Consider the following 13,148-nt stretch of genomic DNA (forward strand, 5'->3'; position numbering starts at 1 on the left):
CATTCTAACCACAGTGAAATGTAATCTATGTAAATTCCCTGATGGTTCCGGATACCAATGTGTTCTGTATGCTTATTGGGGATTTTACTTCCTCCTTGGGAACTGTCTATTTATTTAATTTGTCTGTTTATTGATTGGATTTGTGTTTTAGTTTTGGTATTCCTTATAGATTCTGGATAAGAATTCCCTGTCAGATGTATAGCTGAAAACTCTCTCCCATCCTGTAGGCTGTCTTCACTAAGATAACTGGTTCCTTTGCTGTGCAGAAACCTTTTACATTGATTCAACCCCATTTGACAAGTCTCATTATTTCTTCCTGAGCTAGTAGAGTCCTTTTCAGAAAACCCTTGCTTGTATCTGAACCTTCAAAAATCCCTTACCCCATGGTTTCAAACTTTTTTTATTTCATACTAAGATCTTTGGTCTATTTTGAATTTATTTTTGTGTAGGGTAAGAGATAGTGTTATTACTCCACAGTGGATATCCACTTTTCCCATTTGTGAAGAGGCTGTCTTTTTCTAACTTAGACTGCTGCTGCAATTGTCAAAGATTAGGTGATTCTAGATCCCAATAGTTGAGTGTCAGGATTAATCATTCTAGCATCTCTTCATGATGAGAGCCTTGAGGGAGCAGCAAGGACATACTGTGACATAATAAAGGCCATATGCACTGTGATCTCATAGTCAATGTCATGTCAAAGGAGGAACAGCTTATACAATCAGAATGAGACAAAGTTTCCAATCTCTGCTCTTAGACCATCTTAACTAGAGTGGTAAGACAAGAGGAAAAGTTAAGAGATACAAATCGATGGGGTTGGGGATTGCTCAAGGCCCTGGGTTCCAAGAAAAAGAAAAAAAGAGAGAGAGAGAGATACAAATCGAAAAGGAAGAAGACAAAGTATCGGTTTGTAGACAACAGAATACTTAAACATTATTCACACTCACCACGGAACTCGTTTCTGTGTGTGCCTGCAAGGGTGTTTCCAAGGGTTTAACTGAGTCCAGGAGATTCACCTTGAGTATGGATGACACTATCCCATAGACTGGTGTCCTAGGATGAATAAAGAGGAGAATGTGTGGTGAGTACCAGCATTCATTCTCATTGCTTCTTGATTTCAGAAGCGGTGTGACCAGCTATGATGCCTCATCCTCTTGTTGCCATGGATTTCCAGTTATGGTGGACTTTATCCTTGAACTCTGAACCCAGACAAACCTTTCCTTCCTTAAGTTGCTTTTGTCAGGAATTTGATCTGAACAACAGAAGTAAATGATACAGATGCCGAACTTCATCATAGTCCTTTTCCGAATATACTGGGATGGTCATGTGATTTCTGCCCTTCAGTATGTTTATGTGCTCTATTACATTTATTGATCTGTGTTGAATCATTCTTGCATCCTCGGGATGAAACCACCTTGGTTACAGTGTAGGATCTTAATTGCTGTTAAATCAAAATATTTTCTTGAGGACTTTTTTATTCTTGTTCAACAAGGGTATTGGCCTGTAGTTTTCTTTTGCATTGTGTCTTTTTCTGATTTTGGTGTCAGGGGAATGCTGAGTTTGGCCCTGTCTCTTCCTGTTCTGTTTTATGGGACAGTCTGAGGAGTATTTACATTAGCTCATCTTTAAGAGCTGGCACAATTCTTCAGTGAATCCATTCAGTTTTGGGATTTTATTTCTTAGGAAACTCAGTCTTGTTGCTTTCTATGGATCAGTTTAAACAATTCATAGTGTCTTGACTTAATTTTGGTATGTCATATATGGGTTGCAGTAAAAATTAAAAAATAAATGGGGAAGAGAAGGAGAGGCAGGGGGAGGGAGAGAGGGAGAGAGGGAGAGGGGAGAGATGGAGAGGGGAAGGAAGGCAGAGTGAGGGGCAGGGGGAGGGGGGAGTGGGAGAGGGAGGGGGAGAGAGGGAGGGGGAGAGAGAGAGGGTGAGAGGGGGGAGGGGAGAGAGGTGTTGCAGTCATCAAAGCTGGAAGGGGGATGCTACCTGGTCCTTTGACATCAGACATGGAGTTATAAGATTTGAAGTTTCCACTGCTGTTTTTCAGGCTTAACTTGGTCAGTATTTCCTTGCTATGCCCCTATGCCTCCCTTGGGGGAGTTTTAATGTACAATCTGTGGCAGCATATGTTGGAAGTACATGATTTGATTTTAATTTTGCTTTATATGATATTTAAGAGACTTTGGAGTTTAAACTACATTGAGACTGTGAAAGACTATGGAGACTTTTGAAGTAGAACTAAAATAGAGCCAGGGAGTGGAATATGGTTCTTTGAACGAGAATGGTCCCTGTAAGGTTCATGGTTCATTTATTTGAATACTTGTTCCTTGTTGAGGAACTCTTTGGGAAGGATTAGGAGTTGTGGCCTTCTTGAAGGAGGTGTGTCACTCAGGGTGGTTTCAAAAAGCCCTTGCTATTCCTGGTTAGCTCTCTCTCTGCCTCCTACTTTTGAAGAAGGAGGTAAACTCTTGGCTACTGCTTCAGCACTGTGCCTGTCTGCTGTCATGCTTCCTGTCATGAAGGTCGTGGACTCAACCCTTGGAACTGTAAGCCTCAATAAACTCTTCTATAAATTGCCTTGGGTATGGCATCTCTTTACAGCAATAGAAAAGTAACTAAGAATTAATATAAGAAGGGGAAACACAGAACAGAACTCCCAATACAATAAGCTCAAAATACTTCTAAACGTATACATAAATAGATGTACAAAGAGGGAGTTACAAATGGCATATTGCATGCTGTGCTGAGTTGAACCTGTGATGAGCCTGTCTGGGGTTTGTCAGAGATAATCTTAACATTGGTAGCTCTGTTCTTAGTATACATGGAGCTTCTACTGGCCTGCCACCCCTGGCTTTGTAATCTGTGGACCAAACAGGTCCTTCTACTTCTCCAGTACACCCCAGTTTGAACCCTCCAGCATAGGCAATGTTCTAGATGAGTGTGTTTCTCAAGTGTATTAAGAGGGAAGGAAACAGGGGTTGGGGATTTAGCTCAGTGGTAGAGCGCTTGCCTAGGAAGCGCAAGGCCCTGGGTTCGGTCCCCAGCTCCGAAGGAAAAAAAAAAAAAAAAAGAACCAAAAAAAAAAAAAAAAAAAAGAGGGAAGGAAACAACTACATGGGAGGACCTGTCTTAACATTTTCAAAGCCCTCTAAGCACTCATTACCCTGCTGGAGATACGCAGCCATAGATACTGAGCATTCCGCTGGCACTTCAGAGTTATCTGACATTGGAAGTGAACCTTACAGCATATAGCTGGCTCCAGAGGCTGGGCTGCTCTGCTGATTTCTTGTTTGGGGATATCAAGCTCCAGAACTAATCTCAGTCAATGGTGTGTGCTCTCAGCCACCAAGGGAGGAACCACCTTCCCTATGCACTTGACTGCCTGAGTCGAGTCACCGGCTGCTTGCACTTTTAGCTTCTGGCCTTCCCACTCTCCACAAGTATCTCTCAGGGCTTCCTTCTCACCCTGGACAGTGGCAGTTTGAGCTAGGGCCTTGAGCCTTGGGACTGCTTCCTATCCAAGCCTCAAGAGTACTCATCCGTAGACTTTAGATACCTTTCAGGTAAGATGGCACCCAGCCACAGTCCTCTGAAACAGGACCACTCTCCCAACTGCAATGACTGACTCCACAAGAGAAGCCACTGCTTCAGCAAGACCTACAATGGGACTTGAGGCTCGTGAGGGATATGGGCTGGTCTTGTGGGTAGGACTACCATGTGTGTAGGACCATCAGGATGATCTGGAATAGTCTTTTTACCCAGGCCCCCTTCTGCCCCCCTCTTCACACCAGCCATAGAGCTGGAACAATGTTCAGCATGGCTTTTTTCTTTTCAGCACCCACCTTCCACTTTATTTTTTGGTCAGGAGCCATCATAGGAGATCATAACTAGCAGGTAATGTTCCTGAGATGAGTCTGCCTTGGTTTAAAAAGAAAATCCATGTCAGATTTGCTCCCATAGGCAAGGCCCAGGGGAAATTCATTTTAGGAAAGATCCCTGCTATTAATATGCTTTTCCTGTTATTATTAAATATATAGCAATCACTGGGAATTAGCCCACCCCTTTGAGCAGATCTCTGCAGACCTACGAAGATGTACTATCTTGTGTTGATGCTAGCTAGACAAGTAGATAATTCTATAGAATTCCTGATTTGATTAAATAACTTTAGGAGGAAAGTTTTTAGAGATGGTTTTAGTTGCTAGAAAGATGTAATGAAGTTAGAATCAGGAATAGAATGTGCTCACTCCTCAGAACCGTAATTAAAGGCCATATAATAAATACAATGATGTTTCATAATCTCACTAAAAGAAATAGACTTGGGACGATTTTGAGTTCAAGGAAAAACATTTAGGTCCATGGATAAAGTCACAGGTGTGCACTATGTTAAGGCAAGGCCATGTAAAAACTGTTGCTTTGAACTTTTAATCAGTACATTATGATGAAGCACTGTTTGGAACTTAATATCAACATCCTTCTGTAACTCCCTTTCTATGTAACATTTTATCTCTCAGGTAATTTTCTAAGGAACTTTTGTCTAAGTAGGTATAAAAAGGCCAGAGAAAAGAAATAGTTGTTGGTTGAATGATTTGGCTTGGGGAACTTCGCCCCATCCACCCACCTATCCATCCATCCATCCATCCATCCATCCATCCATCCATCCATCCATCCACCCACCCACCCATCCCAATGTATATGTCTGTTTGTCTATACATTTGTGTGTAGGTATATGTGTATCTGTATAAGAACACATGAATCCTTGTGGAGTTCAGATGGTCGGGCCCAGTCAGAGTGTGGGTGTATGAATGTATGAAGAATGTATACCTGTCTGTGCATATTTGCCTGTATAAAGCATCTTAATCCTTTCCCTTTCCTTGCTCCCTGGTTCACAAACAGTTAACCAGTTTATCCGGTTTATCTGGCTGATTCACCAGGGAAAGGAGCATGGGCAGTAAATGTTTATCCCCTGCTGTTTTAAGATGAGGTGCTAATCAGTTTCTCTCCTTCAGAGGAGCTCAGACCTGCAGGTCAGCTACCTAATTGATTTAGACTTAAGGCAGGTAATCGTATTTTACAGCAATCCTAAATATCTCATAAGACCAAGTGTTACCTCACTCCTCCTCCTCAAGCTCATCCCCTACTACTTTGCCTCAAGAAGACCAAACAAGAAGGAACAAGACCTCTGCCCCCGGCTGCCCCGCCTCCCCCAGCTGCCCCGCCTCCCCCGGCTGCCCCGCCTCCTTCCAACCTCAATCTCTCCCAGTGTCTTGTCAGTCTTTTCTTCTATCTCTAAAGCCTTTCCTTCCTCTGTCTTTCTTTGGGATAGAGTCTATTTTAATTTTTAAAAATTTCCTGACACTTCTTTTTCGACAGGCCACACAGAGGTAGGTTCTAGACTGCCATCATACCCGGAAGTCTTTAATTTTTTGGATGGTTTAATACAGACATTGATAATTAGTTTTAAACTCCCCTCCCCATATCCAGAGTTATTATCTATTGTGTTTTCATTTCCATTTGAATCTAGGTTATTTCAGAGTGTCCCCATTGATTTCTCCAGTGGCTCGTTGGTAAACGTGTGAGCTTCCTTTCATATTGCTGTTTAGTTTCTCTAGTTACTCCTGTCACTGGTCTCTAGCTTTATTGTATTATGGTATGCTAAGGCATAAGCCCCTGTCCTTCTTGTGGATTTCGGTGGTCTTGGCAGAGTGCCCGGCACAAGGAAGGAGCTTTGTAAAGGTTTATTGAATGGAAGATAGAGACATAGAACTTTCCCAAGGCAAAGTTGCTATCTTTGATGTTAAAGCCACTGATTTTGGCTGGGCAGGAGTGCTGTTGGCCTTATGTGTTACATTTAAAATGGGGCATGTTTCGTCAACCCTCCTTTCATGACGTCATGGTTTGAATATGCTTGGCCCAGGGAGTGGCACTAGTTGGAGGTGTGGCCTTGTTGGAGTGGGTGTGTCACTGTGGGAGTGGGTTTTAAGACCCTCATCCTACCTGCCTGGAAGCCAGTATTCTTCTAGCAGCCCTCAGATGAAGATGTAGAACTCTCAGCTCCTCCTGCACCATGCCTGCCTGGATGCTGCCATGTTCCCACCTTGATGAAAATGGGCTGAACCTCTGAACCTGCAAGCCAGCCCCAATGAAATGTCTTTATAAGAGTTGCCTTGGTCATGGTGTCTGTTCACAGCAGTGAGACCCTAAGACACAAGAGAACCCTTTACTCCCTAAGGTGGAATGCTTATCTACAGGAGCATGGCCTCAGGACCAAGACCCAACAATCATTTCCCGTTTTCTCCATTTCTTACTCTTTGTGGCTGAGCTCATCCCTAAACTCTGAGTTCTGGCTGATATGAGAGTTTGAGGATTCAGACTAAAGAAATCTTGTCCATTTGACATCGGACTACCCGTTCACACATGACTTGCTCCTCCCTGTCTCCTTCAGGGCACTTTTGGAGCCAATCATGGAAGCCAGGGAATGTGTGGCATCTCTCTCTTGAGAAAAGTGTGTGTGTGGGATTGGGATGACTAGGGCGGTGGTATGTGGGATGGGAGTTTTGAAGAAAACATGACTCAGTGGTTTACTTAAGTATGATAAGAAAGATTACTCTGGACTAGATACTAGATAATGAACGGTGGCAATGGGGTTTCTGAGCAGGGACACTAGTGAGCAAGTGGGAAAGTGACGGCCACGGGGCAGGTCTGGGTCAGGAAGTTAAAGCCTCAGGGTACAGGGTTTGGATTAAACCAGTTATTTATAACTCAGTTACCCGAGTCATCACCAAGACCAAGTCCTTGGCAAAGAGCAACCCCTGGGGAAGATGGGTTTGTTTTGTTTGTGGTTTGAGAGGGCACAGTAGTCTATCATTGTGGTAAGGCATGGCAGAGACCGTGTGGCTGGCACGCCTTGGATCTGGGCACATCGGCAAGCAGAGACAGGCAAGGCTGGTGCTCAGTGATCTTTCTCCTTCCTTTTTTCCATATGTCTGTCCTAAGCTCTAGCTTACTAGGTAATGTCACCTACAGTAGCGTAGGTGCTCCCTCATTTAAAGCACTCTAGAGGCACTCTTGTGAGACACACCCAAAGATATACCTCATTGCTGCCTGACATCTTTCCTAACTCAATCAAGTTGATGGTCAAAACTTACCATTAATGCCAAACAATGTGGTGGGGAGGGATTCTTTAATTTTTCATTCATTCATTTGTTCACACATTCGTGTGTGTGAGTGTGTGTGTGTGTGTGTGTCTGTGCGCGCGTGCGTGCGTGAGTGCGTGTGTGTTTGGGGAAACCATGCACATACTACATGCATGCATGTACATGTGACTGTGTGTGTGTGTAGGTCACAGGACAATCTAAAGGAGTCTATTCCCTTTTACCGTTTTGTTCCAAGACTACGCAACTGTTCTTGGTCCTCAAACTGTGGGTCACGATCCCTTTTACAGGGGCCGCACGCCTGATATCCTGAATATCATTTACAGTACAATTCATAACAGTAGCAAAGTTAGAGTTATGAAGAGCAATGACAATAATCTTATGGTTGGGTTCACGGGAACCAGAGGAGCTAACTGTTTTAATTGTGAGAACCGATGTTCCCAGGAAGGAGCTGAGGTTGTCAGGCATAGCAGCAAGTAAGCACCTTTAGGGTACGGCTGGCTGGAGGATGGGCATATTAAGGCGACTTTATAGGGCTCTTTGTTAAAAGTAGAGGTTATGAGGTGTGCTCAGAAGGTTCAGGAGCCTGATCAGAGTTTAGTCAGGCAAAGAATCTTTGTGTAGGCGCTGATGGAGGCCAGAGGTGATCCTTGCAGGTACACAGAGGCCTGAGGGTGTCCGGTCAATAAAAGCAGTAGGGGTGGTGACCTGTGACAGTGTGTAGGAGAGGTGTCACAATAGATCCTGTCACCGGCATGCCAAGGGCAATGGAGGTGCACGCCTGGGAGCACAGCTCCCGTCAGGCGCAGTTTCCTACATCCCCAGCCCAGCTCAACCCCTCTCCTGCAGACCTGGGAAGGACTTGGGGTTCTTGATGATAATGACGTTCTGCAGCTTCCCCGGGCTTCTGCTCACTCACGATGGCACCCAGCACTCCCATCCCTTCCTTCACGATGACAGCTGTCAGGAGAGAAAATCTCTCTTTACTCTTGGGTGGAGCTCGGTGGGTTCCTTTGAGTACAGACAACTGTAAAGCTCCCTGAGATTTCCTGGACAAATAGGAATCGTCTTTATACCCAGATCACAGGGACCAATCAGTGGTGTATGACGTCAGAACCAGTCAGAAGGCGAGGGCAAAATGGCGGCTGTGAAGGCCACTTTGATGTTTCATTGGCTCCCTCGTGTGGCAAAATACAGTAATGTTATTTCAAGAAAAACAAAAACAAAAACAAAAAAACCATTTGATTCAACAAGGCAAAAAAGAAATCTCTACCTAAAAAAGCGGTTCCAGCACTAGCAATTAAAATTAGCAAAGTACACTGGCGTGTTTACCAAGGTCTGGATTTCAAAGCCCTCTGGAGTCTCATACCAACTCCTTCACAATATGTATGTGCTATCTGTCTCTATTCATGTACTTACCATACGTCCGTCATAGCAAATGTATGTATGTATGTATGTATGTATGTATGTATGTATGTATGTAGCAATTTAGTATCTACATATGCAACTATAATCTACCTATTATCTATAATGTATTTTTATCATCTACAATCTACAATCTATTATCCAAGTATCTATCTATCTATCTATCTATCTATCTATCTATCTATCATCAATCATCCTTATTAATAATCTATCATTATCTAGCCTATATCTGCCTATCTCTATCTATTATCTATTCATCATAATCTCCCTACTATCTATCATTTATCTGTCATCTCTCACTCTCTATCATCCATGTATAATCTCTTTGTTTACCTCTGCTTTATAAACCCACACAAAGAATCTGCCTCTAAAATCCCTTTGTATTACGTTTGTTCCCGCTGGCTGAGGCTTGGTGACTGTGGTAGGATGAGTGACAACTTCCTGAAGATGACCACACCCTAATCTTCCGAACCTGCACTGTTACTTTATAGGGTAGAAGGGACTTTGAAGAAGTGATGTCAAGGATCTTAAGACATGGTGAGACTCCCTTACTCTTCAGGTGGACCCAACATCACTACCAATTCCTTATGAGGGAGGCAGGAAGTTGAGTGGGAGGTGTCATGATAGCAGAAACCAGGAAATGATTTATGAGGCAGACCATAAACCAAGGTATGCAGTCAGGGTCTAAACACCAAGGATGGCCAGTACACGAACTTCTCCCGCACGCAGGGGGAACTCTAAGTTTAATCCAGTGAGATTGACTAAGACCCTTCAGCTCCTGAGCCACGGGAACTCTAAGTTTAATCCAGTGAGATTGAGTAAGACCCTTCAGCTCCTGAGCCACTCCATTTTTTACAGCGACCATAAGAATGTATGCAGCGGGAAGCTCCACAGTCTACACAGCCTGGAAGGCGGAACAGTAACTTCCCCTGTGCTCTGAGGGCTGGTTCTCACGCACACCACTCAGGACATGGCTGTGGGGCAAGTTCCCAGAGAAGGGAGTGGAAGGAAGATTCCTTTGTGGGAGGTTGGGGTGACACTTACTCACCTTTGGGGCCCACTGTTACAAATAGCTAAAGATGAATGAGTCCGTCCGGTGTCTGATGTCTGGCAGGGCTGGGATCATCAATTCTCTCTGGACCCCTCTACATTTTATCATTTCTCTCTTAAAGCTTTCAGTTTGCACGTGTTAATCATGCACATGCTTTTATTATTACATGTTCACGCATGCATATGGTGTGTTTTGATCGTGTGAACCCCTGACTGCCCTCTCTGGTCTGCCCTCACTCTGCAGACCTCCCTCTTCATAGTTGGCCCCCCTTCCCTCACAACTTTCCCTCTCTTGGGGGGGGGGAAGCAATCACTGTAGTTAATGGCACTAACAGAAGCAAGGGTGTAAGGTTACTTACTGGCGAATGGGCATCTCTCTAGCGGCTACACCACTGAAGAAAAATGTTTCTCCCTCAACGACCACTGATTGCCTATAGATCCTCAGGGTTGGGTCTCACCCATGACAGAATGTTTACAGATCCAATCTCTTACCATTTACCTAAAAAAAAATTTAAGCAACATTTTGTTAATTCTTTGATGATTTCACTACATTTACACTCCCCAACGTCTCTCATTACCACCTTCTCCACCCCTTCCCACCGAACACTGGGATTTTTCTTTTTTCTCCCTTGAGTCCAGTCTATGTTGCCTAGCTAGTCTTGGGGCGGGGTGGGGTCTGTCCTGGTGTGTTGTCAACCTCTCTGGGGTTATATCATTAGAAAAGACGGACTCTTCCTCTCCCTGAAGCTACGAAATAGCCATTGCTCCTCAGTTTATGGGAAGGAGTTACATCCACTTTCCCCTCTCTCTGCTGGGATTTTCTCTGACTGGAGTGGCACAAGATTCATGCGTACTGTTACAAGTGCTTTGAGTTTGTTGTGGGGTGTTCACCAGAGAAGACTGCTTGGACATGGGTTTAAGACAAAAGAAAGTCTCCATTAGCCAGCCATGACTACGTCGGGTATTTGGAATCCTACTGTAGCCCAGCATTCCTCAGGGTGGCGCTTACTGTGCTCTGCCCCCTTTACCACATATTTTTTAAAAAAGTTTTATTTATTTTATGTGAATACACTGCCGTTCTCTCCAGGCACACCAGAAGAGGGCATCAGATCCCATTACAGATGGTTGTGAGCCACCACGCGGTTGTTGGGAATTGAACTCAGGACCTCTGGAAGAGGAGTCAGTGCTCTTAACCCCTGAGCCACCTCTCCAGCCCCTATCACTAATTTTTATGGCATCCTTTTGGCTGGGGTTCTGGGCTCCAAGGCCGCTGATGTATTTCTCAGGTGGATCTTCTCTGAGCGGATCTCTCTGAGTGGATTTAAAGGGCCTCGGTGATGGATCAGCTGCTTCAGCAGCCTGAAAGTGACTCTCCCTGTGGAAGGCAGAACTTGCTCTGGAATGTGCTGAGAGCGGGTTTGTGAGTGAAACGCCTTTCACACAGACCACTGCATTTGCCCTGGAATGTGCTGTGACTGGCTCACATGTCAGCCCCTCAGGGCAGAGCAGATGTCCGTGACCCCTGAGAGGGTGGGGATGGCCACGAGGTGGAATAAAGACAACACTGACAGACAGCCCCCTTATCAATGGATTCCCATTTCTGGATATGATGGTCAGGAGGCAGCTTTCAGAGCCTTGGGGGTGAGAGGCGTGTGACCTCCTCGGGGTGGTGTGCACAGGTGTTCTGCTTTGTGCTGCTGTCATGCAGGTAAATTCCCGGGACTTCTAGCTTTGCTTGGAGGGACCATATCCGTTTGCTGCATCTGTTTTTACATCAATCACTACTTCCCTTACTGAGATACGAAATCTCCTTGTTAGGTTAAAGTCCTTTCTAGCATACCCCGTGTGTCTCAACACAGCCTCCTTCCCTCCCAGCGCTCTGTGGTTTTGAACCCGGATCTTTAATATTTGAGAGTGTTTTCTTTTCTTCCTGAGAACATGCCGGGTCACCCGTGGCTGTCAGCTGAAGTTCTAGCTCCCATTTTTCTTGGTCCTCAGAAGTCATAGGCTCACAGCATCAAAGGCAAGCAGATCCTGAATTTGGAGTGTCAGCAACCAGAAGGCTCAAGCTGTTTCTCCACTGGTATTAGTGGGTGAGGGTGACTGTGCTGGGACTTGGACCCATTCCTCTCTCTTTCATGGACTGCTAGACCCTGTGTGCTAGGAGCTATTCGCCACTCTGACCCTATGCGCCTAGTGACCTAAGGGGAGGACAGTGTCCTGTCACTTGTTCCCTGATTGGGAATTGGGGATGTTGCTCCTGGGTGTCTAAGACCCACCCTGGGCTTGGATGGAGGCTGATTCACTCTTTTTGCTGTTTTCTTGGAAGGTGTTTCTCTTGACAAGGGCTGTGGTTTGCATGTAACATGAGGGGCTTCCAGGCTGAAAGCCCTGCCTTGGAATCCCTGATGCAAGACATTAAGGAACTGAGGACTTCATTTCCTGTGGTGTTTAGAGGGAAGACCACAGAAGCGGTTGGGATGAAATGAGGGGACTGGGTTTAACGCTGTGATTGAATCCCAGTGGCTTTAAAAGGAGGAGGTACATATGGATGCTGGAACACACACACACACACACACACACACACACGTGCACACGTGTGCACATGTGCACACATGCACACATGCACACACACACACACTTGAGCTTTCAAGAGAATCCATACAAGGTGGGTCCTCCCAGCCTTACACTTTCAGAACTGTGAACCCAAACAGGCTTTTCCTCCATAAAGTGAGCCTCGGGTATTTTGTAATAGTAATGAAAATAGACTTGTATAAAATATTTCGAACTTATGCAAAAATAGCCCCAGGCCCCTTCTGTATATCATTTGCCCAGATTTACCAATTGCTCACATTCTGTAAGTTTGTTCCTTTGTTCTGTTGTGTAGATTTATCTACTGCAGCTCTACTTCTGTTTATTTGCTCACTATTATATGCATATCATATACATATATCACTGTGACCTGCACACGTGTGTGTTTGCGTGTCCTTGTGTCTATGACACCTGTGAATCGGTTGCAGACATGAGGCAGTCGTTCCCTCCAGATGGTTGAAGACGCATTACAGATAGGATATTTAACACTGATACATCGCTATCACCTAAGCCATGGTTATATTTTAATTTCATTAGTTACTTCTACAGCTGCAGTAGTTCCCTGGCAAATGCCCCAGCACGCGCGCGTAGACTGCATTCGGGATATGTCGCCTCAGTCTCCAAGCCACAGCGGTTTCTCCGCTGACATGGTTTCTTGTGACCCTGGTATTTTTTTTCCTAAGAACACGGGGCATGCTCGGTGCAACGCCTTCAGTGGGGGTTTATCTGCTCTTCGAACAAGATTGAGATATGGTTTGTTTGGCAATAACATCACAGGTGCAGTGTGCCCGTTGTAGGACACTACTTTAAGGAGGCATGCAACACTGATTTGTTTAATTTCTGGTGACGATCACCTAGGCAGGGCAGGGACTGTCATTTCCTTTATTGCTAAGTGACTTCCCTCTTGCAATCAAACAGGCATTGGC

The 13,148-nt window shown here is 44.9% G+C and overlaps 1 long non-coding RNA gene across 1 annotated transcript; it reads left to right on the top strand.

The window, feature by feature from the left end:
• The first annotated feature begins 615 nt into the window (after nucleotides 1–615).
• LOC120096330 (uncharacterized) lies at nucleotides 616–1,288 on the top strand. The gene is made up of 2 exons (XR_005492688.2): nucleotides 616–772; nucleotides 1,119–1,288. It is a non-coding gene; the product is annotated as an uncharacterized LOC120096330 (long non-coding RNA).
• Nucleotides 1,289–13,148: the final 11,860 nt, after the last annotated feature.

The sequence above is a fragment of the Rattus norvegicus genome, chromosome 13 (assembly GCF_036323735.1).
Source record: "Rattus norvegicus strain BN/NHsdMcwi chromosome 13, GRCr8, whole genome shotgun sequence".
NCBI lineage: Eukaryota > Metazoa > Chordata > Mammalia > Rodentia > Muridae > Rattus > Rattus norvegicus.